Here is a 12,183-nt window from a genome sequence, read left to right as displayed (position 1 = left end):
TCCCCTCTCCTCAGCGTTGGATTTGGGACCCCTCAGCTATAGGTGTCCCCTCTCCTCAGCAGTGGGTGATGGACCTCTCAGCAGTGGGTGTCCCCTCTTCTTAGTGATGTACAGTTAAGAAAAGCATTTCTTTCTATCGAGGCTAGAAGATGACACTGCTCCACTCTGGGCAAAAGTCCTGCCTTTCTGCTGCTCCTCAGAGGTGCTAGGAACCGTGTGGGTGCAGCTCAGTGTATGCACATAGTGTACCTGGATCCCTAAAAGCTTTGAACAAGGTCCTGCACCAAATGGCCTTAGTCCATCTTCATAAGACACTGGTCTCCATGGTTAAGCAGACAGGCAATGGAAGGTAGAATGACAGGTCGGTTTTCAAGGGGGAGGGAGATACCAGAGATTCCTTCCTCAGGAGCTGCACTAGGGCTTGTGCTTTTCAGCACTTGTGGTTTTCAGCATCTTCATAAAATGTCTAAAAAGCACATGAGCAGCGATAGGGCAGAATTAGCTGTGGCACTAATTTAGGGCAGTAAAGGAGTGAAGCTGCCTTGAAGAGTTCTAGGGGGCAATAATGTTGCTGAGTGACCAGGGACACCAACAGCAGATTACAGCCCGTGTTGGTAGAAAAAGTGATGCACAGGTGGTGCAATCAAGGATGCACAGCACGAGGGTGGACTTAAATTAACTAATGCAACTTATAGAAGAGATCAGAGAGTCATGGTGGTATCAGCTCACTGCTTGCCAAGAAAAAAGTGAAGTGAACATCAGGGATTATCGAGAAACAAAGAACAAAACAAAAAAAACCCATCCTGCTGTTGTATAAATCTTGGGTGAAACCTCCTGTCAGTTATTGCCCATGGTTTTGTTTCTCCCATCACAAAAGGGTTAGAATCAGAAACATCAGGGACGGGGCCCCAGGGCTGTTCAGGGCAGGGGTGGTTTCCGTGCAAGGATGGAGCAAAGCAGGCATGGCTGCCCAGCCCGGTGAAGTGAAGTCTGTGCCTATAGCATCCCGGCTTGTACGGGACTGGGGAGCAGGGAACCAGCACTTAGTCTCTCAGGATAGAGGATTTAGGGCACAATCAACTGAAATCATCAAGCAGGAAGTTTGAGCCCAACCAGCAAAATATTTTGTCATGCATTGCAGAAGGGAATGGGGGAACTCCTTTCCCCAAAAGTGCAATTTGTGCATACGCAAGAAGATATCGAACAAGTTAATGGACTCCACGGCACTGCCCGAGTCCCAGCTCTGCGCCGTGCCCCATGGGCCCCACACCTCTGATAAACCAGTTTGCCCAGTTGTTTCTCAGCCCACATCACTGGTCATCCCAGCAACCTTCCTTTATGTATGTGCTCAGCGTAGCCCGTATGGACACATCCGCATCCACAGACTTGCCATGACTGCAAGAGGGATCAAGACCTGTCAAGCAGTACAGGAGATCCTGCTGGGTCTGGGTCTGGATTTTGTGCTGAGCAGAAGGAACGACGCCCAAAAAGCTGTCAGCTGGGAACACAAACCACTGTGCTGACCCATTGCGACCTGACACGGTGGGCTCCTGCCCTGTGCTGTGCCAGATGTTCCCTCGCTCCTGGATTCTCTGGAGAGCCCTGTCTCTGGTGGTGACCTGCTGGTAGGATCACTGCACTCCCGAAATGCAGACTTTCTCATGATTCACCTTGTTCCTTCCAACACCAGATAAACCGAACCATCAGATAAGAAGACATTCATTTATCAAGGCTCAAGGAAACAGGACCGTGGGAGAAAAACAAACTATAAAACCCAATTCCAACGTTCTTTCCTTCTTGTGTTCTTGTGGTTTTCCTTATTAATGGTCTTTATCTTGAATGAAGAGGAAGAAGGCAGCTGGATATGGCAGAGAAAGGACGGGGTCAGTCTATCCCTTTTCCAGGACAAGCCCCACACTGTTCCCACCTCACACCAGGGCATGTCCCTTCTGTTTGCTTCCCCAGAGAGGTTACCCTGTGTTCCCTGCTTTGACTCGGCACAAATGGAGTAATTGTGGAGCCGTCACCTTTGCTGCCTTGTCTTTCTTAGGTTTCATTGTCCTTCCTCTTCATTACTCTTCAAGGCTGCATGTATCATATCACAGAAGCTGTAAGCACACGTGTCTTCTTTCTACCTATGATCTCTTATACTTTGTCAGCTTTTTTGTAGACATGATACTTGGCAGCTGAGGACTGTTAGAATGAAAGGTGACTCCACCATCAGCGTACTTTGGATGTGTCTTCTGGGGTTGTGGATCACAGCCCCATCCCACGAGCCTCGCAGGCCAGGTGGAAGAGCACAGTCGTTTGTCCTCCTTTACGAGGGTCACAGCAATGTAATATCCTCACCAAAAGGTGTCCCCTGGGCTTCTCTGGTAGGCTGCTGTCAGAGGAGATCTGGTCAGCTGGATTCAGGCCCCCGTAAGCAGCCCAGCTCTGTGCTCTTCTTTGCTATGACGCATCTTGAAATGCACAGCATCAAACCCCTGCTCAGCTCAGCACAGATCCAGCCTGAGGCACAAAGCACTGATGTACCGGGGAGCTTCTCCGATCCTCGGCAGCACAAGATGCACTGGGCTGAGCTAGAGTGGATGTACTTCTGGAAACACTGGCTGGTCTTGTTTTAGCGCCCGTGCTGTGGGGAGGGGAGACCTCCAAGTGCTTGTGAAAGGGTTTATTCTCAAGAAAAAGATATAATTCCCAGGAAAATTAACTCACTCTAAGGAAAGGCTTGGACATACAGAAGAACTTGTGGACTCTGGGCCAGATTCAAGTTTGTAGGAGTAATCCTTTCCCACAGGATATACCAAAGAATTCCTGAGCTCTTTTGCAGGCTTATTGTCTGTTACTTTTAATGTAACAGCAGCGGGCACTGGTTTGTCAGTGCTGTTGTTGTGCCTATTCACAACTTAGAAGTTCCCTGGATGACTTCCAAGTGAAACCAGGCTGATCTATGCCATTCATCGAGGTGAATCCCAGACACCATCACCCACAGTTTGTATTTTGCTGCCGAGATTTGGTTAGAATTGCCTAAATAATAATCTTTCCTTCAAGGCAATATTAGGCTCCACTTTGCAATTGAAAATTGCATAAAATGTCTCCTACCGAGTGTTTTTGTTTTCATCTCTATAGCTGTACGTTCGTTGTGCTGGGACTATTGGCCGCCCAAGCCCTCCACCACCACAGTGCATAGCTCATCTCCGCCAAATAACCAACTTGCAGTGCCCAAGGGTAGGATGGCAAGGCATATTTTGAGGTGAGAGTGTTAATTAGCTTGTTGCTGTCCCTTGATTTTCTAGGACAATAGTTCCTAATTTCATAGTGACCCCAACACCTGTGTTATGGGACTCTAGGCCTGGTCTGGCCAGATCCTGGTCTGCTCTTCTCTGTAACCAAACTGTAGGAAGCAGGTAGCCAGAGGAGCCAGTTGGCCTGGGAGCTCCTGGACCAGGGCCACCCCTGTGGCATGGCAGCTGCTCTGGAGCTATGTGTTCTAGCAGCTCTAGTAGGGTTGGTTTTAAAATACATGTTTTTGTGTTTCTATATACAATTATAATGTATAATATTTATCCATTTTTACCTATTGGGGAAAACCACCACCAACAAAAAATCTTGAGTAGTAAGAAACTGAATTTTATTTTAACTTCACAAGATTTGCTTCCAGATCTGAGTTTTGAAATATCAAAACTTCTGGAAACTAGAAAGTCTGACTTCAGGCAAGGTCTACATAGGCGCCTCTGGATCCCTGTGTCAGTCTGTTCCAGGTAGGCAAGCAACCTCCCCAGCAGCTGCTGGCAAACGCCAGCTACAGCGTTGTCCCAGCAGGATAAAAATGTGGAGACTCAGAGCTGGCAAACACTTCCAAGAGCACTGAGCTGTGCCACGATCTCTCTCAAGCAGTGAATAAGTCAATCTTTTTAATTACAGCAAACAGAGCAAGATTTTACCTATAGCTATGTGCAAATTAGGACTGACAGCACTTGCCTGGGCACCGAGTCTGATCCCCCTTTGTTAAAAAGCCTCCCTCGCGTGGCCTCCCTCATGACTTGATCAAGCTGTATGTGGAAAGCAGTGATCCTCCTCCTGCCCTGTACTTCCTTGGGCTTATTATAAAACCTCAGTGTTACGAATCTGCTTTGATTTTTCCATTAAAGTGTATTTATTTGTTCCTATGTGAAGGCTGCCTTTTTGGTCGCATTTATTTCCTGATGTATTTATAGGCAGCAACTCTATCCCTTCTCAAACTGTATTTTGAAAGGTTAGACAGAAGCCCAAAAGAGCTTAGCTTATCAGAAAATAAATGCTCCTTCTTCTCCCGATCGCATTAACCCTCTGTACTTCTTCAAGTTTTAATTAATCTTTTCTGAGCGTACACATGCTGAATTACATATTTATCCTATATGGAAAATACTTCTCCTGCAACGTGTAAAACTGTTCACAGTAAGCATCCAATCAGGCGGTTTGCCTGCTCTTCTTTTTCATCTTCCTACAGCAGTTTATACCAGGAGTTCTCGTTAGCAGCTCATCAGCACTCAGGAATATGAGGTTTCGTGCTGCTACAGGCAGTCTTCACAACTCTGCTGCAATAGCTTGATTTTCAACTGCAACGGCAGCGTTTCCCAGCCTCATGTCACTGGCCCATTCATGCACTTTGTGAAGGTCCCTAATGACAGTATTTATGAAATTGTCCTAAAAGCCACTTCAGTGGGTTTCAGCAATATCTGTTTTACTGCATAGTGCCTCTTTTTTTGAGGTGACCTATTATTTTTCCCTGTTTGTTTGAATCTTTACAGTCCTTATCATCTTCACTTTAATTAATATTCACACATGAAATTACTTCAAATAACTTACAGAAATCCTGGTAAAGTAACCCAGAACACTTCCTTTGTCCAGAGAGATACTAGATTAGTTTGGTACAAAATCATTTTAACAAATATGTATTGTGTTTTATCCTTCTTTCTGCTTATTCTATAACTTTCCTTCTTCTGAAGATACCCAGATCCCTTTTCTCCACTGAAAGTTATTCTCTCATATTATTATTCTCTCATATGGCACCACCTCCAGCTGGACACCAGACCTGCAAGATGATCATTGCTTCTTTCAGCTCTCAGGTTGTGAACTCCGAGCTATTTGAATACCTTAATCTCCGAGCTTTACTCTGGATGGGGTGGCTTGTCCTTATACTTGCTTTTTGTTGGGTCCTCTGCTTCTGTTCTTGTGTCTGGCAACATGGGGGCACACCCTTGTTCAGTTGTGGAGACACAGCTAATGTTTAATTTTTAATCTTTACATAGGGGCCGTCTCCCCTCCGTTGTTCCCCCAATCTCATTCAAATATCAGTGAAGGCCCTTTTGTGGAGTATTTGAGTTTCCTCTGCAGGGTCTCAACTGGGAACAATTCTCAGGTTTTGCATGCGCATCGTCACCTCCAACCCACAGCATCCTTTGCTGATTGACCACTTTTACTGCTGCTAGCAGATTCTTTGTTCATTCTCAGTATCATTCACTGTAGTTACACAACTACTAAGGGCTGGAGTTGCCTCCTAAAATATTTACACATTATTCAGGACACAAGCTTCAGACAGCTTTTGTACTGAGTTAACAAAAAATTCCATGCCGCTCTTTACTCCATGCCAAGTCCTCGTGCTTCTCAATCCAGGTGACTTCATTAACTAGTTTCTGTAATTTATTTCTCTAACTGCTGTCCTTGGAATTAAGAATCATGACTGTAAACATTTCTAACCACCTGCTTTGTGTAATTAAAATTTTATCACTCAATACAAGGTTATTTTCTGTAACCAGCTTGTACACAACGATCTCCCCACATCTAAGAAACAATGTTAATGACCATCAACTCAAGCTAGCTCCCTGGGCATTTAAATCGAGCAAGCAGTGGCTGGTGCAAGTGGCTGCAGTTAGAAGCCACTAGCAAACCCTGAGCCGCATTGTAGTCACAGGAAACTACCAAGCTACTCCCCTGTCTGTTGCCGCAGTGTGAACTGGCACTAAGGAAAGAGAAACAACATCTCAATGAATAAGAAATGAGCAGAGCTGAGGATCTTGTCTGTAATTTACAGAAAGTTGTGAAATGCTTCCTGGTACGCATTTCCCCAGAACTGCAAACTCCATACCCCAGAAACCAAACGTGTTTCACTACTGAGAAGGTATTTGATGCTGGTTAGAACTACTCAGACAGATCACTGGCACCAGGAGTGACTGCATGGTGGCTATTTCTTCCTTAAGAGCTTCTCCAAAAAGGGAAACGGACTAACGAAGCCTTTGTTGGGGCCATAAGACCACAAGCCAGATCTAAAGGAAGGGGAATTAATGGGACAGCAAGTTAAAAATAACCACTCTGAATAACACAGCGTCTTATTGACCTAAAGCAGTTAAAACAAAATAGAAAGTGCCTGGGGTGGGGGATAGGATACCCCCATGGCAGAGCAAGCAGGGGAGTTTGTGGTTATAGACTTAGAGCTGCGAGAAGACTCCCTAGACCATTCTTCCTGGCGGTGCATCACCTTACCCAGTCAGACCTGGCACTGAGCCCAGTAGCTTGTACGTGATTTCAGTCTTCCCTTCTGGGAATCACGTGGTTTGATCAGAAACTTCAAACGATGGAGCTCCAAAAACTTAGGGGGACTTGGGATTTCCCTTAGGAGTCCCCTCCAGTTGATGCTGAAAAGACAGGCTTTGTATACATTTTTCACTAGTCTGACCGTAACCCTGTGCCACTGGTTCTGGTTCTGCCGTGCGCTAGTCCAGGATTCTGAACTGTCCCTGTGTATTTTCCCATATCACAGAATCACAGAACCGTCTAGGTTGGAAGGGACCGCAAGATCATCGAGCCCAACTGTTAACCCAGCACTGCCAAGCCCACCACTAACCTGTGTCCCTCAGCACCACGTCTGCCCGTCTCTTAAATACCTCCAGGGATGGTGAGTCCACCATGTTCCTGGGCAGCCTGTTCCAGTGCTGGACAACCCTCTTGGAGAAGAAATTTCTCCTAATATCCATCCTAAACCTCCCCTGGTGCAACTTGAGACCATTTCCTCTTGTCCTATTGCCTGTTCCTTGGGAGGAGAGACTGACCCCCCCTTGCTACACCTTCCTTTCAGGGAGCTGTAGAGAGCTACGCAAAAAATCCTCTCAATAGCCGCCTTGACAAACTAATCAAATGGAGCCCTTTAGATTCCTCTCTAGAGGGCATTTTCCCAGCCTTAGAGCAGTCTGTAATTTTTTCCTGTGGCCTCTCCAATTTTCCATCAAAGTTATTTCAAAACTGTGGACACCAGAACAGGACCCTTTACGTCAGTCACAGCCTCACCAAAACTGCTCATGGAATTCCCTGTTCCCACTTACTGGTCCAAGAGCCTTGGCTGGGAAAGCATTAGCTCCTCCTGGCACAGCATCCTGGTAGGAATTCATACCATTCTGCTTATAGGACTCCAGAACCTTTTTCAGCACATGGATTTCCAGGAAAAACTCCATCATTTCTTAAGCTTGCCCTACTCCCTGCCCGCATGCTTGGCTTTCACGGGCCATGCTTTCAAAGAAACCCAGGCCACTCAGGCCTCACAGTAAATCCTTGCTTTACGGGCCTTTGAGCACAGCTGGGATTTTACCAGAGGGCCCTTGTATTAACCTCCAAAACAGACATTACCCCCACCCAGAACCAGCCTCTGCAGAACTCCTGACAGTCAGCCCAGCAGGCTGTTTCACAAGGGGAGGGAACTGTTCAGCTGTCAAACATCTCCAGAAGCTGAGCTCTGGAGCTCAGGTGCTCTGAGCATCTCTGCTGCTGCTTGTGTGGAAGCCAGCAGACAGAAAACAGGAGGTATTTTAACGTAGCAGGCCAGGGTACGGCAGGGGAGACCCAGTACACTCTTTCATCTCTGTTCTTAATCATCATCCTCTTCAGAGATGAGCTGGCAAACTAGGCTGAAGAAAAGGAAGTCGGATTCACAAGTGACGCTTGCAGGGTTGTGACATAGGAGAGGAGAGCCAAGAGCGCAGTCAGAAAGCCGCACAGAGATCATGAGGCTCTGCCATATGCCAAACAGGCTTCCCTGCGGCATCATGGTAGGGCATCCCAGCACAGCACAGTGCTCCCCCCGCACCGGGAGCACCCACCCTCCCCAAGCCTTAGTGCCAGCTGCTGACCCGCAGCCGCAGGGGGGAGGCTGCATCTTTCACAGCAGGGCACTGGTGGGATGCAGAGGGACACGGCACACACAAAAAAAGAGATTTTTACTCATGGCTACGTGGCTTAATTGCCCGAATCGGGCTTATAAAAAGCTAACAGGTCTGAAGTCCCATCAGCACATGCTAGCCTTGATCTTTCGCAGTCCGTGCCTGGGGGCCAGTCATTCCTGCATGCAGTGGCAAGCAGCAGGAGAGCAGACAGGCAGGCATCTCAGAAGGGATTTGCAGCCGGAGCTCCCACTGGCAAGACTGGCTGCAACGCAATGTGTTACTGGGGGAAGCCCACACCCATGGCTGCTGCACAATAGTGGAAACCTAAAAGAGCTACAGATCGAACAAGCCAAATGGCTCTGCCCAGTGCAGCAGAGCTGCTGTGGGACACACTGTCCCCCTTCCCAGTGTTACGGAACTTTATTCATCTTGCCAGATTCAGGGGTAAAGAGAAGGGGGAGGTGAGCCTGCTCATCACAACCACGAAGCATTGCTTCCCACCATGGAAGGCAGTGTGGTCACCTCGCATCTGCCCTGCACAACATCTGTGGCCAGTGTCCATGCAACACATCAGCTGGAGATAAAATCACCCTGGAGAAGGGCTGGGAAAGCGCTTCTGCTAGGCAGCACTCGCAGGGCCAGCCCTGCCTCCTGAGTGGGCCCTGTGATACTGCTGGGTGACAAAGGCTTGAAACTAATTTATTAGAACACTAGCAGCAGAGCCAAAAAATGGTCTTTTGGGCTGAAAGAACCAGTGCTTTGCAAACAGCGTCCCCTTGCTCACCTCCCCTTCAGGCTGTTCGAGGCTTCGTAAACCCCAGGCCAGACCTGGCCAAGGCTCTATGGCAGCCTTATACCACCATGGAAAGATCCCAGATGTTTCTGTCTTCTCTGCTTTCAGTTTGCTGCTAACTTCTGGCACGTGGCAACGCTTCAGCTCCCATCCAAGTGATGCAGCTCTTTAGGAGACAGGAGACGCCAGAAGCTTTGGACCAGAGGGGCCAGCACAAACCAGCCCCCCGAGCCTGAAGGCTGCGGCTGATAATCTGCTGGGAGCAGAATGGGCAGCCCAGCACCACTGGGGTGAAGCCCCTGTGGAGCCGGTGGGACTGCACTACATAGACCATGTCTGCACCAGTTGCATGACACTGGGGCACTGTTTTAATTTAAAATGGATTAGGCTTTGTTTTCTTTTCCGCACAATAACATTGCACGCATTGTTGGGCGATAAAACCCACAGATAACTATGCCAGCGGGGTGTTGGGGTGGACGTGATCAGCAGCACAGTACGAGCTGAGACGGCGAAGAGGTGGGGGGGAAAGCCTATAGAAATGTGCTGCTGCTAGCAAAGACAGTGGCTCCTGGGGAGGCCCTTGCACAACCTCTCAATAGCTCCTTCCCAAACCAGTGCGGAGTGGCCAGCCACCCAGAATTTGGATGACAGCTGGAGCGGGACACAGGGTGCAAGGCAGCAGGGATGCCTATGAGCCAGCTATGCCTTGTGTCACTCCTACTCACAGCCATGCGACGGCGATGGCACTGATGACTCCTGGGAAGACACCGGGAAGAGGAGGCGAGGCATCTCAATTCACCACGGCATCTATTACTAAATTGCTGTTTTTCCCAGGCTGGTTCTGCCCCTCCCTGCCTGCCTTCCTCCTGATTTTCCTGGGCTTACAAGCTCTGCATTTAGTGGGAAGCACGGCCTGACCAAGGTGCTCTGGCAAAATAATTTTGTTTCCCAGGTTTCTTGGCAGGACCTGGATATCACATGCACCGGGTTCCTTTGCTACACTAATCTGTGCCTTTCGGCTGGCAGCAGCGCAAGGCAGAAGGTATGTTATTCGCCAGCACTGACCCCGAGCTGCAGGAAGCACTCCCTGAGCACAAAGGGCTTTGGGGTGTCCCAGGGCCACACAGCTCAGTTTGGGGACACCTACCTACACCCAACTGTGGTGTTAGAGACCAGGCAGTATTTCTGCCCCCTGCAGAATCAGAGGACTCTCTAGCAAATCCTCCTACAGCCTCATGAACTCACTACACCAGTGTTACCGACCAAGGTGGCCCTTGCAGGTCTCTGACACAGTTGTGCCTGGATCTCCTCTTCAGTCATGTTGGCTCCTGGCACATGTGATGCCTGAGGAAGCTGATGCTGCCAGCGAAATGCAGTAAGAGTGCTCCCACAATGCTCATATAGCAGCTGGGGACCTGACCCCATGTGGTTCTCTCTGCTGTATTTTCTCAGTACTTTCTCACCTGAAACCCTTCATAACCTCTCATGGCTTTTTTTAGCATCAATTTTGCTGCCGATGTGCTCCAGACCAGGAATCCCTTGCTTCAGACGGTAACAAAATGCACTGGTCTCCTCTGGGGTGCTTTGTCACTGCTAGAGGAACTGCACCTCCATGCAGGCAAGGACAACGGGAGCTCCTGTGGATGTGGTGTGGTCTGGGGCTCAGAGCATGCTGCAATGTACTGTGGTAAGCATAACCAACGCTGCTGCCCCAGGCAGGAAACGCAAGATGGAGGGACTCAAGGGCAGCATGAGAAAACCCACAGCCCCGCAACACCACCAGTGTCCATCTGCCCTGACCTGCTCGGCAATTGGAAAAGCCCAAAAAGGCAAGACTGCAAGTCTGTGCAGGTGCCGTAGCAATGTGCTCCCAGGAGAGAGGTACACGGGTGGCATCAGCAGGCAGCCGCAGCTGGTAGAAACAGAGCTGCCCAGAGGAGCAGAAGTAGGACAGATGCTCTGCACAATGCAGATAGGAGCAACCAGGTCCCACTGCTGCTCAAGGGATGCCAGGATAGCTCAGAGCCATCACAGCAGGAGACTGTCCTTGCATGGGGAGGTGGCCCAGGGCACTCGGCATAGGCTGCCACACCACCGAAACCTCAAGTGGGAAGTCTGAGAAGACAGAAAAATGAGCTGGCAAGAGCCACCAGTCAGCAGCAAAGTCAACGTGCACCCTGGGTCCTCCTGAGCTCGGGGAGGAGGCCTTGCATGATGTGGTGAGGACTGCATGAAAGCCTTGCCCTGGGCCATTTGAGAGGTCTGGAAAGGTGATCCTGTGGTCTCTTATGGGCTTAATGCTCTATGAATTGACAAGTCCTTTCCTGGTGGCAATTTAAATAGCCTTTCTTGTTACACAGAGACTCTTCATTAGCAGGTATAATTACAGCAGGAATGCAGAGAGTACAGTTTTAGTTCCATCAGATGCTGGTAATTCCCTCCTCCCACAATCAGTCTTCCAGCATTTTATTTGTCTGACGCATCATATTCTATTTTCTTAGAGGGGAAAAGAGTTAGGAAAACACTTAGCAATAACAAATTAAGTGTCATTAAGTCAGGCAATCACAGAGCTGAGACTTAATGCCCTAATTTATCTAACTCTTCCTGCAGAAGAGCTCCTCGGTGCTATATCCAGCTGTTGGTGCTGATGGACGTTACATACATCCAACACTTGAGAGCAATGGAGACATTTTGCATTTGACCTGGACTGATACTGCCTCTTCCAAGAAGTTCCAGACCTTTTAGCTCCTACCAGGACAGCAGAGTTAGGACCTTGCCAAGCCAAAGCTCATGCTACAAATTTAAACTTAAAGACAGCCCCCAGCTGCTGAAGAAAAGCCCTCTGCAAAGAGTAGGTTCTCCTCTCCTACTCAAGTCCAACTAGATGAACCATCTCCTTTGGCAGCAGTCCCTACAGAAAGGGATACAGTTTGCGCAAACGGGATGAAGGAAGAGCAACCGGACTGTTTTGGATTGGGAGAGGCAGGGAGGGACTCATTCAAGTGCTAATTACTCTTGCACACAGTATAACAAACCATCGTGAACACAGTGAGAAGATAAAATTGAACAAAGATGTTAATCACTGAAACTTAGAAAGAACACAGAGCTACATTACTGTTTTACATAGATACATATATGCATATATATATGAGAAGAGGAAGTAGACAGGACCTGCAAAACACATCACAGCGAGTT

Source organism: Vanellus vanellus (assembly GCF_965231255.1).
Source record: "Vanellus vanellus genome assembly, chromosome: Z".
NCBI classification, from domain to species: domain Eukaryota; kingdom Metazoa; phylum Chordata; class Aves; order Charadriiformes; family Charadriidae; genus Vanellus; species Vanellus vanellus.
The sequence above is the reverse complement of the archived record's forward strand: the minus strand, read 5'-3'. Positions refer to the sequence as shown.